Source organism: Silurus aristotelis (genome assembly GCF_946808225.1).
Source record: "Silurus aristotelis genome assembly, chromosome: 23".
NCBI classification, from domain to species: domain Eukaryota; kingdom Metazoa; phylum Chordata; class Actinopteri; order Siluriformes; family Siluridae; genus Silurus; species Silurus aristotelis.
Window position 1 is genome coordinate 18529709 of NC_139596.1, and position 20739 is coordinate 18550447.

Below are 20739 nucleotides of genomic sequence, written 5' to 3' on the forward strand. Positions count from 1 at the left end.
TAAGTTTGCCAGTGACCATTTGGATGATCCAGAGGAGTCATGGGAGAAAGTCATGTGGTCAGATGAGACCAAAATAGAACTTTTGGGTCATAATTCCACTAAACGTGTTTGGAGGAAGAAGAATGATGAGTACCATCCCAAGAACACCATCCCTACTGTGAAGCATGGGGGTGGTAGCATCATGCTTTGGGGGTGTTTTTCTGCACATGGGACAGGGCGACTGCACTGTATTAAGGAGAGGATGACCGGGGCCATGTATTGCGAGATTTTGGGGAACAACCTCCTTCCCTCAGTTAGAGCATTGAAGATGGGTCGAGGCTGGGTCTTCCAACATGACAATGACCCGAAGCACACAGCCAGGATAACCAAGGAGTGGCTCTGTAAGAAGCATATCAAGGTTCTGCCGTGGCCTAGCCAGTCTCCAGACCTAAACCCAATAGAGATTCTTTGGAGGGAGCTCAAACTCTGTGTTTCTCAGCGACAGGCCAGAAACCTGACTGATCTAGAGAAGATCTGTGTGGAGGAGTGGGCCAAAATCCCTCCTGCGGTGTGTGCAAACCTGGTGAAAAACTACAGGAAACGTTTGACCTCTGTAATTGCAAACAAAGGCTACTGTACCAAATATTAACATTGACTTTCTCAGGTGTTCAAATACTTATTTGCAGCTGTATCATACAAATAAATAGTAAAAAAATTATACATTGTGATTTCTGGATTTCTTTTTTTAGATTATGTCTCTCACAGTGGACATGCACCTACGATGATAATTTCAGACCCTCCATGATTTCTAAGTGGGAGAACTTGCAAAATAGCAGGGTGTTTAAATACTTATTTTCCTCACTGTAGATGAATGCATGTCAGTGCTCATGGTACCTGCTAAGAATGTTAAAACCAGATCTGAAAAGCGCAGTGAAGAACCAGCTCAGGGATACAGTGCTCGAGGTCAGATGCATTGTGGGATGCATTTTCTCCTCCTGTTATGAATAAACAGCTCGCTTTTTTAAATTTTTATTCCCGCTGGATGAAGAGCGTGGGCTTAAAAAAAAAAAAAACGTGACCTTCATCTTAAAGCCAAAGGAGAGCTGAAGAACATTTGAGTTATTATTATTATTTATTATCATTATAATTATAAGGAATAATATTTTCTTCCATCTGTTTGCTTGATCAAAGTTGAAAGAGGATTCACGCTGAGTTTTTACTGGGCCATGTGGTGCGTCGGTGCGACAGAATGTTGATGTTTGTTGAAGAAAGCTGAAGTGGTGTAATCAGGGATCAAGTGTGTTGATCAGCGTCGTATAATTACACGCTCGCAGGCTGAAAGGTGGAATCGGAGATTAGATCGGTGCTGTTGCGCCGCGATATTGGATACTTGGAGACAAACAAAAAAAGCAACATGCTAAGATCCATGTTTTTTTGCAGGTCTGTTCCCTACAGCATCCATTACATTTTATTATTTATGAAAAACCACCTCGTCATTTTTGTCCATTTATACCTACATAACCACACTAATGATCTCTTCATCATGGCACCTGTTGGTGGGTGGATTTATTTATTAGGCAGCAGGTGAACATTTTGTCCTCAAGTTGATGTCTGAAGCAGGAAAAATGGGCGCAAGGATTTGAGCGAGTTTGACAAATTGTGGCGTCTAGACGTCTGGGTCAGAGCATCTCCAAAACTGCAGCTCTTAAAGGCGTTAGAGCGTTTTCAAATTTAGCTCCCAAACTTTGGAATAGTCTTCCTAACAGTGTTCGGGGTTCAGACACACTCGCCCAGTTTAAGTGCAGATTAAAGACGTATGTTTTTAGCGAGTTCTACACATAACACACATCACATCATAACCTTGTGCTCCAGAACATCTGATCACATGCACATTATCAACTTGTGCTGTTAATATCATGAACAGCAGCTACGCTAATTCCTCTCCACTGCTTCTCTTTCTCTCCCCATCCCGAGGCTTCCTGAAGTTTGGCCAGCTCTAGTCACGTCCCACCTCGTGAAGATTATGGACTTTAAAGAAGTAGATGCCGAACTCGCAAACATCCTGAACCATCTAGAGATGTACCAGTGCCATTTGGATCCCACTACATTTGTGGAGTTTTGACATTGGACCTCCGGGAGTGTTTAAAGGCTCTGGCATGGAGAAGTTGCTGGATCTGTGATGATCACAGATGTTGAGCTCAGTAGCTCCTACATTTATACCAAAGACTGTAGAAAGAACATTAACTTATAATCTTATACTCCAGTACTCATGTTAGTTCTCACTCTCCAGTGTTCTGTATTGTTTTAAAGACTATAATCACACTCTTGATGTCACCCAAATGAGGATGGGTTCCCCTTTTGAGTCTGGTTCCTCTCAAGGTTTCTTCCTCATAACACCTAAGGGAGTTTTTCCTTGCCACAGTTGCCACGGCTGCTCATCGGGGATAAATGCACACCATTTACCTTGACTGTTAATTTCTGTAAAGCTGCTTTGAGACAATGTCTGTTGTGAAAAGCGCAATAGAAATAAACTTGACTTGACTTGACTTGACTCTTGTGGAATGTTTCTGGTCTGCAGTGGTCAGTATCTATCAAAAGTGCTCCAAGGAAGGAACAGTGGTGAACCGGCGACAGGGTCATGGGCGGCCGAGGCTCATTGATGCACGTGAGGAGCAAAGGCTGGTTAACAAGTGGGACCTCAGTGGTTGAGGCTTTGGGTTAATGATCAGAAGTGCGGGGGTCCAAGCCCCAGTATCACCAGTCCGCCAGCCTTGGAAACTCCTGCAGATTTTAAAACATTTCAAACATTTCCTCTGTCACTGTAGACTTCTTTCATTAATTTTAGGATGCATTTCCAATCTCTTGAACTAGGAGACCCAAACCCTGTTCCAGCATGACAAGGCACAAAGCCAGCTCCATGAAGATCTGCTTTACATGGGTTGGAGTGGAAGGTGTCCTGCTATAGAGTATAGAGTGCATATGAATGAATGTGAACTCTGCACCCTCAGGCCTCCTCCTCACCTCACCTACATCAGAAACTAACTTTAACACCCTTGTGGCTCAACATCTAGTGGAACATCTTAGCAGAAGAGTGGAGCTTATTATAACAGCAAATTTGGACTCAGATGTTCAAAAAGAAGCACCAATCCTTGGTTTGAGTCCCAGTGAACCAGCTGTTACTATGACAACAGTTTATCCAATGATTAAAATATTGAAACAACTTTTGCAAAATGGATCACTAACTTTTGACCAATTAGAATAAAAGGTGGCCATGGTTTGCAGTGCAGGTTTACAGATGAGCTCATTAATATAGTATTCGTTGCTATAGTAACAAATGATGCACAGTATAAGGCATATTGCTGGCCTGCACATTTATCCCTCAGTTGTCCTCAAATCTCAAACATTTTCAAATCAAGTCAAGAAGCTTTTATTGTCATTTCAACCATATATATATATATATATATATATATATATAGCTGATGCAGTACACAGTGAAATGAGGAATATTGTGCTACATAAAACCACATGGATCTACATCACACAACATAAAGCTACATACAAAACACAGAGTTAAGGACTAAAGTAAGTGTCCTCACCACATCAAATGCATCTTGTGCAACAGAGTGCAAACAGTGCAGACAAAAAACCAGTGCAAACAGACAACACAAAACCGTTTAGAACAAATACACAAAACACAAAATAACACTGGCAGTAAACCTGCTGTATAATTAAAGACATGGATGTGTGCGTATTGATTGTGTGTTTGAGTTTTGAGTAAATAAAAGCTTTTTTGCTGGCATTTATAAGGTTATACTTTTTCTACGATGCATCAATGAAGAATCGCAGGTTTATGCACCGAATGGCTGCTGCTGTACAAAACGTAAAAAAAAAAGTCTCATTTCCAGTTTCCTGCTGATTCTTTTATTCGAAACATCAGAAGCTCTGCTTTAAACGCTTTTCATATTAGGTCAAAGATCCTGAATAATTGACATCGACATGCATATTCGAGGATTTCCTGAATAAATTTGTATAAAAAGATGCACACTGAATGTTGTGATTATTCAACGCTCGATAATCGAAAGCATTCACATCCTGCAGCGAAACGTTGGAAGAAAACAACAAAAATAATTTATTTGCTAATTCAGAAAGAAAATCTTCACAGGTCTTTAAAGTGATATTTTCAAAAGCGACAAAAAACATCCCAAGAACGGAGCAGCTGCAGCCTTTTTCCCCGTAGAAAAAAATATATAATATGCTTTCTATGAATAAACAAACAATATCAAGTTTTGGTGAAAGGATTTGATTGTAGAAGAAATGAAATAAGGTGTAAATAAAGCGGCATAACGTGAAGTCACGACGGACAGAAACAGGACTGATTACATGTGGAACGCATATGGAGAATGTTTAATCTCGCGAGCGCATAGTATGAGCTCTGCTACAATAAACAAATCAATGTGATTACCAAACCACTTCTCCAGATTCTCATTCCCAACGTTCCTGTCTCAGATACATGCGAAAAACATCCTGACGCCACACGGAATACAAATGTGAACATCATTAAGAGTCATTTTAGAAATTCAGCTTGATTAGTTCTTCATACATCATTCAGAAGACCCCAGATGATTGGGTAAATTTTCCCCCCCATGCAGCATCAGATTGACTGATGAGACAGAGCTGTCTGAGGTAATTGTGTTCTTCAACCTTGACTGCGAAGGTCCAATAATGAGAATCCAAATCACTCAGAATCCACGATTACCCTGACAATCCACGCTTACCCTGAGAGTCCACAGTGACCCTTAAAGTCCACAGTCAACCTCAAAGTCCACGGTTATCCTAAGTGTCTACGGTTACCCTCGTGCAGAAACCACGTGTCTGAGACAGGAGAAGTTACCATCATAGAAGTGGTATAAAAACAACAACAGAGCAGGTACAGTATAAATCGAGAAGAGAAGATCCTGGAGAGATCCTCCCTCCAGTTAGGAAGCAAACCTTTGCCATGTCAGGAAAGGACGGGAAATAGAGTCTAGCATCAAAAGAATAAAAAGATAGAAGAGGATGAGAACTGATGAGAGAAATGATGAGACAGTGTTCTCCGCTTGTAGAGTTAATTATCACGTGCCGACCCATCTACCCACCGAGGGAATTTACAGTGATTTTACGGTGTCGTTTACATTTTCCTCAGTGCTTACAACAGCGATCAAATTGAGGAACTTTTTCCAGGCTCTAACCAAGAAACAGACAGCACACCCAGACGGATTTCTAGTCAGTGGTATAATGACCTTATACTCAGAACTTCATAATGTTTACATATTTTTGGATGTATAGTTATTAACAACTTTACTGTATATATTTACTCAGATGTATATTTATTGAGATGTTTACAGGATATATTCACTTATCCTATTGCACTGACTGCTGATATTTTAATATTTTAATACAAACTTTATACAGTATATTGCATTGACAATGTAAACACTTCATTAGAGAAGAGAAACTGTATTTCGATTCCTCTAAATGTTGGAACATATGGTGGCATTGATAAATTAAAACCTTCAGTGATCACCAAAATGGCACTCTGTGTGGAATATGCCTGTTGCCAGGCTGGTTAGGATTTTGGAGGGACCAAATTACACCAGTTGGAAGTTATTGATGTTTGAGGGATGAAGAATCCACCAGTGGTTTTACTGGGCCACTAGCGGTTTCTTCAGAATGGAATGAACCTCAATTAATATCAAAAACTATACCTACAAAGACCATTACTTCACAGTATAATGTGAAGAAAAATTGCAAGAAAATGTGAGAAGAAGGAAACCAAAGAGCACAGGGGAACCAGGAGAGCAGTTATGAGTTGGCTACATTACTAGGTGGATCATTTTGATTTAGTGGTGTCTCCTGAACTCCTTAACATGCTAATTGTGGTTCTCAGGATAGCCATAGACTCTCATGGTAACCATGGACTCTCAGGGTAACCACTAATAACCTTTAGGTAACTATGAACAATGTACTATTCATTTACTCTCACTGCAACACTCTTGTCATGCTTGTTACTTTTTTAAATATCAGAAGTTACATTTAATTGAAGGAAACTGTGAAAAATTACTGCCCCTTGCTCCTGACACAGCTGCTTCTACCCATCACACAAACTCATCAACTAATAAAACAAGCTGCCTTCATGCTTGCCTTCAAACAGATCAACACCCACGTACCTCAAAGCAACCATCACACCATGCATATCACCACGCTCCCACTGAGCCTCCAGATGGGCTGGAATCTGTAACTGTACACTGTGGCACACTATCTGAGTGTAATTCTGTTGTGAACCCTTTTGCTGGAGAAAGAAAAGCACTTCAAATAATTTCATTTCTTATTAGGTTTGAAGTCATGGCTCGGTTGTACATGCACTCACATACCCAGTAGGCAGCAATCATAATGCACTATGAGCACTTTGTAAATGCCGCATTGTACTGAGCCTTTATAGCCAAAAGTCTACACATTATGTTCTCATTTATAATTACAGTCATCTACAAAAAGACCAATTTAACCTCAAGAAAACCTCGATTCAGGACGTCTGTGTAAAATAACAGCTTTTTTTTAGTTCCCCTCCAAAAACACTTAGCCAAAGAGTTTATCATGGTTTCCTACCAATCTAGAAGTTTCTTAATGTACATTTTTTATGTCCAATTCTTTTTCACCATAAAATTATTGACAGAATAGACAGACTCAATCAGGGGTCCCCAAACATTTTTCAGTAAGGGGCCAGCTAATTTTTTCTTTCTTTACCTCTTTAATGTAATTCTTCAGTCAGTCTGTGGGCCAGAGGGACTACCAGTAATATTGTGGAGATTTTATTAGGATTTTAAATGTATGTGTTTTGCCTTTTTGGTATGTGTTTTAATTTTATTCTGCACCATACAGACAAGTAAGCATGACTTTTTTAGATATATTACCTATTAAAATCAAAATAACTAGAAGTCAATCAATAATAGATTTTACCGATAGCTAGGTTGGATCGTACGCCATGTAAAATAGTACTTAACTTCATTACAAAACAAAAAAAGTACTGTATCCTGAAAAATGTGCTAAAGGACAAATAATAATATATTTATTAATAAATATAATAATATACGTAAGTAATAAATTATAAATAATAAATCTAATATAGTGCTCTTAGTGCAGCGCGCAGTCTCACGTGTATAAACAAACAGCATGTAGTGTCGGTAATTCGCCTGTAGAGGCCGCTAATTAGAAGGCTGTTATAGTTGTGGGACATTGTAAGGAAAAGCTCTGGAATAAAACTAAATCATTATATCACTATGTGTCCAGGGCTGTGGAACATTTCTCACAAACATCAGTGTTGACAGTATCCTAGGGGTTTAGGAATGCTTTCCAAAAGTCTTTAAAGGAAGTTTATACATTTTGAACAGACTACACTACTGACAGTAAAGAACCCAGCAATTTACAAAGAGATGGTCATAAAAGGGGTGTGGTTAATCAGATGTTTCCTCCTTCAGTAGATAAAACCCTGCAATTTACTGACACTATTGCTACTGACATCTTGCAATACAATTATGGGTCGTTGGTAGGATGTGTCCTCGTCTTCAGTGAACATTAAGCACTTTAATATACTGCTGTCACGAGGGCTTTGCTCAACTGATTGACCTTGACATGGTCTTTAACTCCACTGCCTCTTACAGTAAGTGGCTTTTCTGCACCAAAAAAAAAAAAACACTTTTTGTCAAAGGTGACAGTATAATCACCAGAGAGGAGATGACTGAAAAGGGTTTTAGACAACAGACTGTGGAGCAACTGGAAGAGAAAATTGATGTGCCTTTTATAGTTGACTTTGGTATAATATGGTAATTGTTAACCAATTCGTTCTGAATTGAACCTTTGCACTGGGGTTACAGAAAAAGGTTGACTTTAATATAATTATTTTCCTTTTACTCTATTCGCAAAGCTCACGATAGAAGTACAATAACCAACACCTACAGTAAATCCGTCCCCAGTCATATAAGAGTAAAGACACGCCCATTCCCCAAGAAAAAAAGTAGAACATAACAAATCCCCAATCAGTAAATACGGCAATCAGGAAGAGCTTTTGCATCAGGTCTTGCTTATTTGAAAGCCTGATGAACCCGTGTTTTCTTTCCCCCATTTGAACACACCTGCCGTATCTGCATTCGTAAGTGCTCCATAAGTCAAATCAGGTGTTCTGAGTGACGGAAAATTATAATAACGATCATAAAAATTATCGTTATTATAAAACCGTGATGACACTGACTCCCACTCACGTGAGATTAAAACTGCCTTTCCCACTCAACCAGAATTAAAACCAGCCCACCTTGACTTACTCAAGAGTAAAAACAACCCACTCCCAATCATGCAAAAATAGAAAACGCCCACTTCCAGTCACTTGAGTGTAACACATATGATAAAAAAATACAAAAATATATTTTGAATTCTATTTTACAAAAAATGGGCAAAAAATTATATTTGCTAAAATATTTACATAAATATATTTTCTATAAATACTTTTTTGCTCATTTTTGGTAAATTTAAAAAAATACATTTAAATTAAACATTTTAATAAAATCTTTATTTTATTTATGGCATTTGACAGACACCCTTATCCAGAGCAATTACAACTTAGCAGGGAAGGGTTAAGGGCCTTGCTCAGGGGCCCAAGCAGTGGTAGCTTGGTGGTGGTGGGATTTGAACTTTTGATCCAAAGTCCAATGCCTTAACCACTGAGCTACACTCGTAGTAATGAGAGCAAAAACCGCCCACTCGCAGTAACAAGAGTTAAACCCGCCCACTCGCAGTAACGAGAGTTAAACCCGCCCACTCGCAGTAACGAGAGTTAAACCCGCCCACTCGCAGTAACATTAGTTAAAACCGCCCACTCGCAGTAACATAAGAGTTAAACCCGCCCACTCACAGTAACGAGAGTTAAACCCGCCCACTCGCAGTAACATGAGATTTAAACCCGCCCACTCTCAGTAACGAGAGTTAAACCCACCCACTCACAGTAAAATTAAAGTTAAACCCGCCCACTTGTAGTAAGGAGAGAGTTAGACCCGCCCACTCGCAGTAACGAGAGAGTTAAACCCGCCCATTTGCAGTAACGAGAGTTAAAACTATCCATTTGCACTCACTCAATGATAAAAAACGCCCACTCCTATTTATGCAACAGTGAAAAACACCCATTTGCAGTAACATGAGAGTAAAGACCCGCCCACTCGCAGTAACATGAGTTAAACCCGCCCACTCACAGTAACGAGAGTTAAACCCGTCCACTCGCAGTAACATAAGAGTTAAACCCGCCCACTCTCAGTAACGAGAGTTAAACCCACCCACTCGCAGTAAAATGAAAGTTAAACCCGCCCACTTGTAGTAAGGAGAGAGTTAAACCTGCCCACTCGCAGTAACGAGAGAGTTAAACCCGCCCATTTGCAGTAACGAGAGTTAAAACTATCCATTTGCACTCACTCAATGATTTGCGCCCACTCTTATTTATGCAACAGTGAAAAACACCCACTCGCAGTAACATGAGAGTAAAGACCTGCCCACTCACATTAAAAAAAATAGAACATATCAAATCCCCAATCAGGTAATCTGACAATCTTTAGAGGTTTTGCATCAGGTCCTGCTTATTTGGAAGCCTGATGACGTTTTTTTCTTCGCTCGAACACACCTGCCGTATCTGCATTCACAAGCATCAAATCAGGTGTTCTGAGTGACGGAAAATTATAATGATCATAAAAATGATCATAATAATAATAAAACCATAATGAGATTGACAGCCACTTGTTGTCAACATCTAACCTGGGGCTCTGAATAGAACCTTTAAAGGTCCACATTCCACCTCAGTCCCACCTCATGGTGACTCCTGAATTCCAGGTGTTATTGTTGAATTTAAAATCTTTGATTAATGCAGATGAGGGTATCAGGGATTGATTTAATTCGAGACATAATTCGATGTGCTCGGCTCATGAGTGCAAATCAATGCCAAAAACACCCCACAGAGGCAGTTTTTTTCTGTCTAATCTGTTCCAGCTTTATCGTTGCACATTTGAGAGTGACGATTTATTTATTTTTTTTTTACATAAAAAAAACACATCTATTAGTCAGCTTTTTCCTTCCTGTTTTATGTTATTCAGTGGTGAGCAGAAAGTCTTTTCTGCTGGTCTAAACACTATCAGAAGCACTGACCCACATTTACAACCTGAATTCTAAAATTTGTTTCTTGAAACTGTATTAATTTAATCCTAACAGTTTATTCTCTTCATTTCATAGCGTTTCTCTTGGCTGCACTGCTTCCAGTACGTGTATGTGGATTTCAGCCTCTATGTGCTGCCACATCAGTCTAATCTGCCCAGGGCCTTCACAATCAGTAGTGCTGGCCAATGTACCTTAGACTATATTAGCAATGGGTCTTGCATGATTGGTTGGTCAGAGGGAAACTGTTACAGCCAAGTTCGACCAGCAGAACACGCCTGTAGCTCTGCACACATTAATACCTCGGAGGTTTTTTTGGCCACAATGACTGACTGAGGAAAAGAAATTGATTTGGTTTTAGACATAGTTAAAAACCTGGTTGGTCAACCCTGAAGCTAGCTAGCTTGTCTTAGCCTGGGAAAGGGTTTGTTCTCCACTTCCAGACCAGTGCCTATGAGCCGTATGCAGTACGCTTCTCTGGTCAGTATGAAGTATTTTATTTAAATCTTTTATGTTTTTGTCATGTTTATAAACAAATATTGGTTCTGAACTGCTCCAGATGATGAAGGTGCACAGATGTGGCTGTAGTGTAGAGGTTTGGAGTCTTAAATGGTTTTTACCTCCATATGTGGAATGTCTCTCTGTAATGCCACGTGTTGTTATATTGTGTTTTTGTACAGTATTGATGGTTTCTATAATTGCGACGTGATAGTGGTGGCATTAAGAGGTGGATTAAATCAGGAACGTCCTCACTGAATGTCGAACAACCTGCAGTGTGCTCCGACAGAACGATCTCTATCTATACACTCTATACACTATTCATCCTTTCATTCATTTTCTCCCGCTTATCTGTAATTCGGGTCGCGGGGGCAGCAGTCTAAGCAGGCCCCCGCCTTCGACTGCTGCCCAATCCTCACAGAACCGTCGCTTACGGTCCCTCCTGCAGGTGGTGAGCCCACGGGAAGGCGGCCCCACGTCACTCCGACATCACGGACCTTGATATTTCCCTTGTAAGGGACCCACGGAGCATAGAGGGTTAAGGGCCTTGCTCAAGGGCCCAAGAGTGGCAGCCTGGCGATACCGGGGCTTGAACCCCAGACCTTCCGATCGGCAACCCAGCGCCTTAACCGCTGGAGCCACCACTCCCCCCTCTATACACTATACACACAAAAAAAAGCACATTTAGGTGTGGATTAAAACGAACCAAAGACTGACCCAGTAGCTGAAGGAAGCTCAAGGTGAAAATATTTCTGCTTTTAAGCCATCAGCACTCACAGCTCTGACTCTGGGTGCATTCAGTCTTCATCTGCTTCCAACACTTAAATAGAGGCATTTATACTTTGTGTGTGAGGGATCACTGCATCCACGCACTAACAGGCGGAAGAAAAAGAGTCTTTGTGACACGGAACGCCATCATGAGGGACCTCAAACTCATTTTTATTCAAGCTGAAGCAGTTTGGGACATGGTACATTGTCGTGCTAGAAATGCTTATTTCTGACCAGGAGGAGATGCGCATGATGCATGGATGGGCTGAGTGTGTGCCAAGAGGACAAGCTACACACCACTGCACCACCGCCACCCCTGTGACCCGGTCACTCGTTGCCTGGATCAGGGCTGTTGACGCCAGGCTGTGACCTCAACAGCTCCAAGTGACAGATCTAGTTGTGCAGACGCCTGAATAATTGTTTCTCCTGAATGATTTTTAGCTTCTGTGTGGACTCTAGACCCTCAAGGTTGGGGATTTTTGGGGACATTCCGAAGGCCACCATAAATTGCACTCAGTCTCTGGAATTATACAGTATAGTTCTCTAAATGAAATGTTTCTTGTGAACGTTGACCTCCAGCTGTGCACTGCAGCCACATGACTAGCCGATACCAGAACTGCATGGAAAAGTATTTTTTTATATTCGCATCTGTTGGCATAAAAGTTACCGATGTGATGCTTTGATTTAAAAAGGTGTGCAATGAACACAAGTTGGCATTTATTTCTATATGATTATTAATAGATGCGCTATAATTTTATTATTTAGAAAGTAAGAAATATTTTGTGACCAATATTTGAGTGTTTCTCGAGCGCGTTCTCTCAGCACCACTGCTGCTACGTAAATCTGAGGCACCACTTTCTTGTACGTGAATACGTCGAATCACAACACTACAGAGGCCGAGGCGTGTCAATAGGAACAATAGGAAAAGAACGACTATTTCATCTTTTTTTATTTTTTTTTGGACTACAAACACCTGCATGTGAAATTGACATGAGTTAGGAGTCTGAAGGCTCTTGGATACATTGATGATTTGGTGTCTGTCTAAACCAAAGAAATAAAAGTGAACTTTCTGCACCATATTTAATTGCAAAGAATTATATTTTTTCCATTGAATTGCATTGTGTCGAATCAAAATGAAATCTCACTGCATTGTAATGGGGGGAATTGCAGCGCATCGCATCACATCACATCGCTAACTGCCTCATATGAGGCTTTAACACGTCGTATCGTTGGCTCTTCATAAAGATGAGAATCGCATCAGCCTCAGTAATGAAGATGCGTGTAAGACAATGTCATTATCTACACGTCAGCCTTCATTTCTGTTTCTGTGTTCGGTTTTAAACTTGAAGTCTATACCAGGTTATAAATTTCATATGAATTCTATCACTCTGCCCTGGAAACGCTGGCACACAGTAGAAAAAAAGGGACTGCTGGATAAAGACAGTGTTTATACACTAGGCCTTTTCTCCATAACGATTTTGCAGTTAGTGGTTTTTTTTATCTGGAGACGACAGACTGAATCCCTGGAGCCAAAATACGTTAAATATTTTTGTATTTATTTTGAACCAGAATGAAACCCAATCCCTGGTCTTTTCTTCACCCTTTTCCTTCAAGGCATCTGTTACATTATGTGTGCAACTTTCCTGAGTTCATCCTCTGATTTATTTCTCTACTTGTACCCCGCTGTATCTTTTATCTTTTTTTTTTTAGTCTTTTTTGTAGTGTGAATGTTTCACCATTCCCTCGTTTTTAGTTACGGCTTTGTTTTGACCCGTGCCTGGGTTCTCAGAAATGGCGACAGATGACTGGACTTTGTTGTCTCCTGCCTGTTGTCTGACCCCTGCCTAGAAAGCCACATGAGGATTTTTATGCATCAACAGGAAACAATTACAAAATACAAGTCATGCACTGCTCTCACCGATCTCGCGTTCCTCTACTGCACTGGCTACTGTTTAGTCATACTGCTACCTTCTGTTCTAAGTGCTGAAATTTGTGCCTTTTACTCCTCCTGCACAGCAGATAGCTGGCGGCTATCAATCTGACCCTGCTGAGAGCCGAAATGAGTGAAGAATATGCAAAGAATATTTTAATGCCAAACACAGTGAGCAGACCTCATCCACCATCAGGCACATATTGTGTTTTGCTAATGAAGATTTCAGCACTGAGCGTCCAAAGTATAACTTACGAAGCACAAACCATTTAGCACACATGTTCTCTTTCTCTCAGACTTCTACTAGTGACAGTTTAGACATGGCTGACTCATCGGGACAGGTTTATGTTCACAGGTTTATCAGGACAGGTTTATCATCACTTCTTCATGATTGCTTCATTTAGACTATTTTAGAACACTGAGTATTAAAGGCAAGACTGTACATTATGTTCTAGGAGTTATTTGCTCATGAGCAGGAGATGAAATGCTGCTAAAGCCAAAAGTATTCAATCACACTTCCAGGTAGAGCTGAGGGAGGGATGTTGGAGAAAACAGCCACAAGGATAAATTCTAGACTCTGATTTTCTAAATTATCCAGACGGCTGCGGACAATCCAAGAGAGAAGAGCTGCCATAGCCATTTGCACCCCTGGCCTGTGGACCAGCTTCAACTTAAAAAGTCGCCAGATACCAGAGGTTTTGCTGATTGTTTGGCGCTGATAGTTGATTGCTGGAACTTCCCAGCTAACAGGCAACGTTCCCACAACTTTCCCTAACGCTACTTAAAAGTTGTCTGAATGTTGAAACAATGCTTATGCACCGTTCTTACAACGTTATTAGTTGTTAAAACACGTTCTGCTAATGTTGGTTAAAAAAAAAAAACTTTCTTTTAACAATGTTTTAGAACGTGACATTTTTTATATTTGGTGAATGTTCTCCTAAAGCTGACAGAAAACATTATACGAACAATATTCTTAGAGGTCAGAAACTCGGGTAACTGGAGAGTGACTGGATGGGAGGACCCAAATGCAGGATGCCACAGGGTAATGAGAAAACAGACTTTAATAAAAAGTAATCAGAGCAATGGGGCAAAGGCAAAAACAAAGTCCAAAACACAGTCTGTGGTCTTAACTCAGGCGAACAGGGCAATGCAGGGAGAGAACCAAATCCAAAAAAAAAAAAAAAAAAAAAAAAAAAATCCATAAACCAGCAAACTGAGCAACACAGGGCAGAGCAAAACACAAACCAAAAACCAGTTCAGAGGCAGGACAGAACAGGGGTCAGGATTAGGATCAGGATTAGGAACAGGAACAGAATCCAGAGCAGGCAGGGTTGCAAGAATAATCCCAGGGACTATAGTAGGAGATAATCTAGCCCCGAATCTAGCTAAAGCCTAGGTTGTCCTTAAATACCGGGAGGCGCGGGAAAAACGGCAAGATATCCACCGGAAGTGTGCACCGTGGAACCGGAAGTGCGCGCCATGTGCCCGGAAGATCCTGACAGTACCCACCCCCCTCCATGACCGTCTCTAGGCGGCCTTGTTTTAGTTCGATGTCTCGGGAGTAAGAGGCGGCAGACTGAAGAGGCAAGGCCTCGCAACCCGCCCTGGGTGGAAGGAGGGGGTCTGGTGGAGGGGAATGCTGGAAAGGGAAGACAATGCTGGGGCACGAGGAAAGTGAAGTGCCAGCAGCGGACACAGCGGTGTTTGAGTCGAACTGCCACCGGGTAAAATGCCTTGGAGGTCAGGAAAGGCCGAATAAAGCGTGGAGCGAGCCTCCAGGTGGCTGCCCCAAGCACTTTCTGGCCGATGTGATTAGGCGGAGAGACGGCCTCGGAGGTCTGAGGTTGAATGGCTCTTCACAGAACAGTCTTTACAAGACAGAAGGCTCCTGCTAACACCCAGCAATAAAGACATTTTAGGATTTTTTTAATAACAAGTTGAGATACTTAAAATAGAGTAAAAATACGGGACAGACCCATGTAAAAACTTACGCAAAATCTTTTGTTGATCAGTTAATGTGGTTTCTGAGTTATGTAAAGGATTGCTGTGCTTGTGGTAGCACGCATGTTAACTGAGGGAGTAGGTGTGTTCGACTTGAACTGGAGCTTCATGACATCAAAGTACTGTGAGACGCTATTAGACCAACTGCTCCACATGCTTTCAAACTGCTTTGGCGGCACTTTGATGTCATAAAGTCGAACACACCTACTGTCATTCCTCCCCTTCCTCAAAATGACATGATGGTAAAAAGGTCAGAAGACCGAAGACATGTTTCATGTGGACAGACATTTTTGTTTACTTCAATCGCCAGTGGTGTGAATTGTGTTTTAAAAAATCTTCATAAACATCAAACGCACCTTCAATAAAATAAATCAAATCCTTAACAGTAATAAGTGTTTTCCATGTTGACACAAATCTTTTGCGATGTCCTATAACCTTAATAATAATAAAAGATTCAACCTTAATAATCCACAGTCATTTCAGATTATTTATATGACAATGTGAAGTAAATGACCTATAAATCATTTATTTTAGACTGGAGTCAGGTGAAATAAGCAGAAAGCAATGTTTAGCTAGCTGCTCATTTTATTCAGATGGTATAGTAAAATTTGTCTATTAGTTTAAATAACTTTTAATGCTTTTCAATATTGATATGATTATACCAAAGAAATTGTGAGGTCCAGCTAATAAGCAGCTAAGAAGTTTACAAAAAATATCAAAGCCAGTAGAAAAAACTTTTTTTTTTTGCAAAGTGGGCAAGAAAGGATGACCGTGGGAGTGACAGGTAACATCAGTTTCTGATTGCGTAACCTATTCATATGGTCCGTATTGTGGTTGCAGATCACATGGTACTGTTCTTTTTACTGTGTGGATGACAGTCAGCCATCACTGGAGACCTTTTTTAACCCCAGGAAAAACCCTAAATATGTTTCTAAAATATAATGTATAATAATGGAATCTGTTGCATGTCAAATAAACTGTTCTTTTTATACAAGCAACATTTTAAATATAGGCTGAAATATTTTTTTTGTTATTTTTATCTAGTTCCTACTGGTTGAGATGTGCTTAGGTTGGGAGGTCATTTTGACTTTGTGAGGCATCTAACTGTCAGGGATCACCCTGCTTCTTCTCCCGTGCGCGCCCCGCCCGCTCGGAGCGCCTCACCGTCATACTGATTCCACACACCTGTTCCTCATCACCCTCGCAGCTATTTAAATGCCTCACTCACCCCACTCCATTGTCCGTTATTGTTCATGTTTGGACTCTGTGTGTGTGTTCCTGGCTCTGGCTTTTCTAAGTTTTGTGCATTAAAGACTGTTTGCTGTGCCTCGGCTTCCGCCTCGCTCACTTACGCCTGACAGAATAACGGACCGAAAGAAAGGAAGGAAAAGACGAAATATCTGCCCCGCGCTTACCTCGCGATGAAAGACCAGGCAGTCGCCGAGCCCACGGCGATACAGGAGCTCATCGCCGCGCTCCAAGCCGCCTTTCCATCCGCGGCGGCTCAGCAAAACCCCCCCGCGCTCACCAACAGTCCCATGGCGCTTCCGGCCGCGTTTTCCGGAAAGGCATCGGAATGCCGCGGCTTCCTGCTACAGGTAAATCTCTACATCGAGATGCAACCACAGCGTTTTCCCACGGAGCGGTCGAAAGTGGCGTTTTTCATCTCCCTCCTCGCCGGAAGAGCGCTGGCTTGGGCACAATCCCTGTGGGAAGCGGCCGGCCCAGTGACGCACTCATATGCCCGGTTTACCGAACACTTCCTGGAAGTTTTCTGCGCCGCCTCCGGGACTCTTACCACAGCCGATCAGCTGCTCAGGTTACGTCGGGGGAACGAAAGCATCACCGATTACAGCCTCCGTTTCCGCACCCTGGCGGCATCTAGTGGCTGGAACGAGTCAGCGCTGCTGGGTGTGTATCGGATGGGTTTAAATACAGAGACACGGCAGGCGATGGCCATTCACGAGGTGGGAGAGTTTCATCCAAAAAACGATCGGGCTCTCCCAGCGCCTAGCGGTGGACAATCCCACTCCTCACCCATTGAGCGCTCCACAGGGCACATCAGCTGAAGGCGAGCCGATGCAGCTGGGATCGCAAAGGCTGTCTAGAAGGGAGAGGAACCGCCGTCTCGCTGCCGGCGGGTGCCGGTACTGCGGAACCCAGGGGCATTCCATCTCTCAGTGCCCCACACGCCCTGCTCGTGCTGCGGTGAGTACTGTCGAGTTGCCAACTGACATCTCCGCTCTATCTAAGCTCGATGTGTCGCTCATAACCCCCACTCTCTCCATCTCTGTGCATGCCCTAGTCGATTCCGGCTCGGTGGGTAACTTCATCTTCCAGGCCTGCCTCAACCGACTACGCCTCCGCCAAAAGCGGGGCTCCCAGGATCTAGCTATCCAAACCATCCAGGGACGGCCGCTGGGTGAAGGGTGGGTGAAGTACTGCACGCCGGAGATAACGTTACAAGTGGGGCTTTTCCATCGAGAGGTGATCCGGTTCCTGGTCCTGGAGAGATCCACGGTCGGTGTGATCCTGGGGAGGCCCTGGCTTCAGAAACACCGGCCTAGATGCGCTTGGGATCCCTGTGACATCCTGGAGTGGAGTCCCCACTGTAAGGCACACTGCCTCTCTCATCTCCCCACGCGAACCCCCGGAGCCGTGATCGGAGCCACTCGGGTGGAGGAGGCCACAACCACGACCCCTGTGGAGATCCCGAGGGAGTATAGGTCGTTTGGAGATGTGTTCAGCGCGCAGGCCGCCACCCGTCTCCCACCTCACCGACCTTGGGACTGCTGTATCGACCTGCTGCCCAGGGCAAAGCTACCCAAGGGTCGTGTGTATCCCTTGTCCGTTCCTAAACGCCAAGCCATGGAGGAGTACGTGCAACAGGCGCTTCATCAGGGGTTCATCACACACTCTTCCTCCCCTGCTGCGTCGAGCTTTTTCTTCGTGGGAAAGAAGGATGGAGGTCTGCGTCCCTGCATTGACTACCGTCATCGCCAGTTTATCCAGGGCTACAGCAGGATCACTGCCCCACTCACCTCGCTCCTCAGGGGAAAGGCCCGCTCCCTGAGGTGGAACCACGAGGCCCAGGAGGCCTTTGACGAGCTTCGCCGCCGTTTTTGTTGCGCCCCGGTCCTGCGTCACCCGGATCCCCGGAGGCCTTTCGTGGTCGAAGTGGATGCCTCCTTGACCGGGGTAGGGGCCACCCTTTCACAAAGATCAGGATCTCCCCCCCAGCTCCACCCGTGCGCTTTCTTCTCGCACAAGCTCTCCACCACTGAGCAGAACTACGATATCGGGAACCGCAAGCTCCTGGGCATCAAGCTGGCCCTGGAGGAATGGAGACACTGGCTGGAGGGAGCCGAGCACCCATTCACGGTGGTCACAGACCACAAGAACCTACAATACCTGCGGGAGGCTCGGAGGCTAAACATCTGACAAGCACGCTGGGCGTTGTTCTTCACACGGTTCCGTTTCCAGATCACCTATCGAGCGGGGACGCTGAATGGCAAGGCCGATGCCCTCTCCCGGATATACGGACCGGACGAACCAGGTGAACCTGAACCCATCCTCCCTCCCGCACTCATCCTGGGGCCAATTGTCTGGGAGGTCGACCAGGAGATTGCCGCCGCGGCCCACTGAGAGGCTGTTCCGGCCGGGTGCCCAGCAGGGCGCACCTACGTTCCTGCCTCTTGCCGGCACCGTCTCTTTAGGTCTGTCCATGAGGGACCGGGCACCGGCCATCCAGGGGAGAAGCGGACCATCCAGATCCTCCAGACTAAGTACTGGTGGCCCGGCATGACCCGAGAAGTAAAGCGCCTCGTGGAGGAGTGTCCAACCTGCGCAATGTCCAAGGTCCCACGCCACCTGCCGGTGGGGAAGCTGATGCCGCTCCCCGTCCCTCAGCGTCCCTGGTCGCACCTGGGGATTGACTTCGTGTCGGATCTACCCAGGTCAGAGGGCCACACCTGCATTCTGGTGGCAGTAAATCGCTTTTCTAAGGCCTGTCGATTCATCCCCATGTAGGGCCTCCCCACCGCACTGGAGACTGCGGAGGCTTTGTTCCATCACGTGTTCCGGAACTTCAGTCTCCCGGAGGAGGTCGTGTCGGACCGGGGCCCACAGTTCGCGTCTCGGGTCTGGAGGGCTTTCTTTCGACTCCTGGGTGTCTCGGTGAACCTCTCGTCAGGATACCACCCACAATCCAACGGCCTGGCGGAGCGGAAGATCCAGGAGTTGAGCCGCTACCTGAGAACCTATTGTGGCCAGGATCAGGAGGACTGGTGTAGGTTCCTGCCCTGGGCCGAATACGCCCAGAACTCGCTACGTCAGGACTTCCAGTGCATGCTGGGTTTTCAGCCGCCCCTGTTCCCTTGGTCGGACGAGCCCAGCAGCGTGCCATCCGTCGACTACTGGTTCCGGGAGAGCAGTCGAGTCTGGGAGTCAGCGCACACCCAGCTGCGTCAAGCCCTCCGCAACACCCGCCGACACGCTGACGCACGGCGGCTGGACTCCCCCCGCTACAGTCCTGGAGACCTGGTGTGGCTGTCCACCAAGGACCTAAAACTCAAGCTGCCCTGTCGCAAGCTGAGCCCCCGGTTCATAGGGCCCTTCCGGATTACCGACCAAATCAGCGCAGTGTCCTACCGGCTCGCACTGCCGCCAAGGTACCGTATCCATCCCACGTTCCACGTGTCCCTATTGAAACCGTGTGCCTCTTCTGTCTCTCGCCCTCCAGGTGGCCCAGGGGTCGCCTCGAATATCTGGTGGACTGGGAGGGATTTGGCCCGGAGGAACGGTCGTGGGTGGCCCGGCAGGACATTCTGGACCCGGCGTTGCTGGCTGAATTCCACGGTTTCACACCGCCGGTTCAGGGCGTCTGGTGCCGCCCCTGGGGGAGGGGGTGGTGTCAGGGATCACCCTGCTTCTTCTCCCGTGTGCGCCCCGCCCGCTCGGAGCGCCTCGCCGTCATACTGATTCCACACACCTGTTCCTCATCACCCGCAGCTATTTAAATGCCTCACTCACCCCACTCCATTGTCCGTTATTGTTCATGTTTGGACTCTGTGTGTGTGTTCCTGGCTCTGGCTTTTCTAAGTTTTGTGCATTAAAGACTGTTTGCTGTGCCTCGGCTTCCGCCTCGCTCACTTACGCCTGACACTAACCCTATTTTATTATGTGGCAAAATCGCACTGTGAGATAAAGAAATCTAATTAATTCGGGCTGTAGAGCATTTGGACACTACCTTTTTTTCTCCTTAATTTGAACCAGTATTCATTTTGAGGAGACTGCAATAAATTGTGTTCTTGAATATTTCTATTGTAAAACATTTGTAATGTACC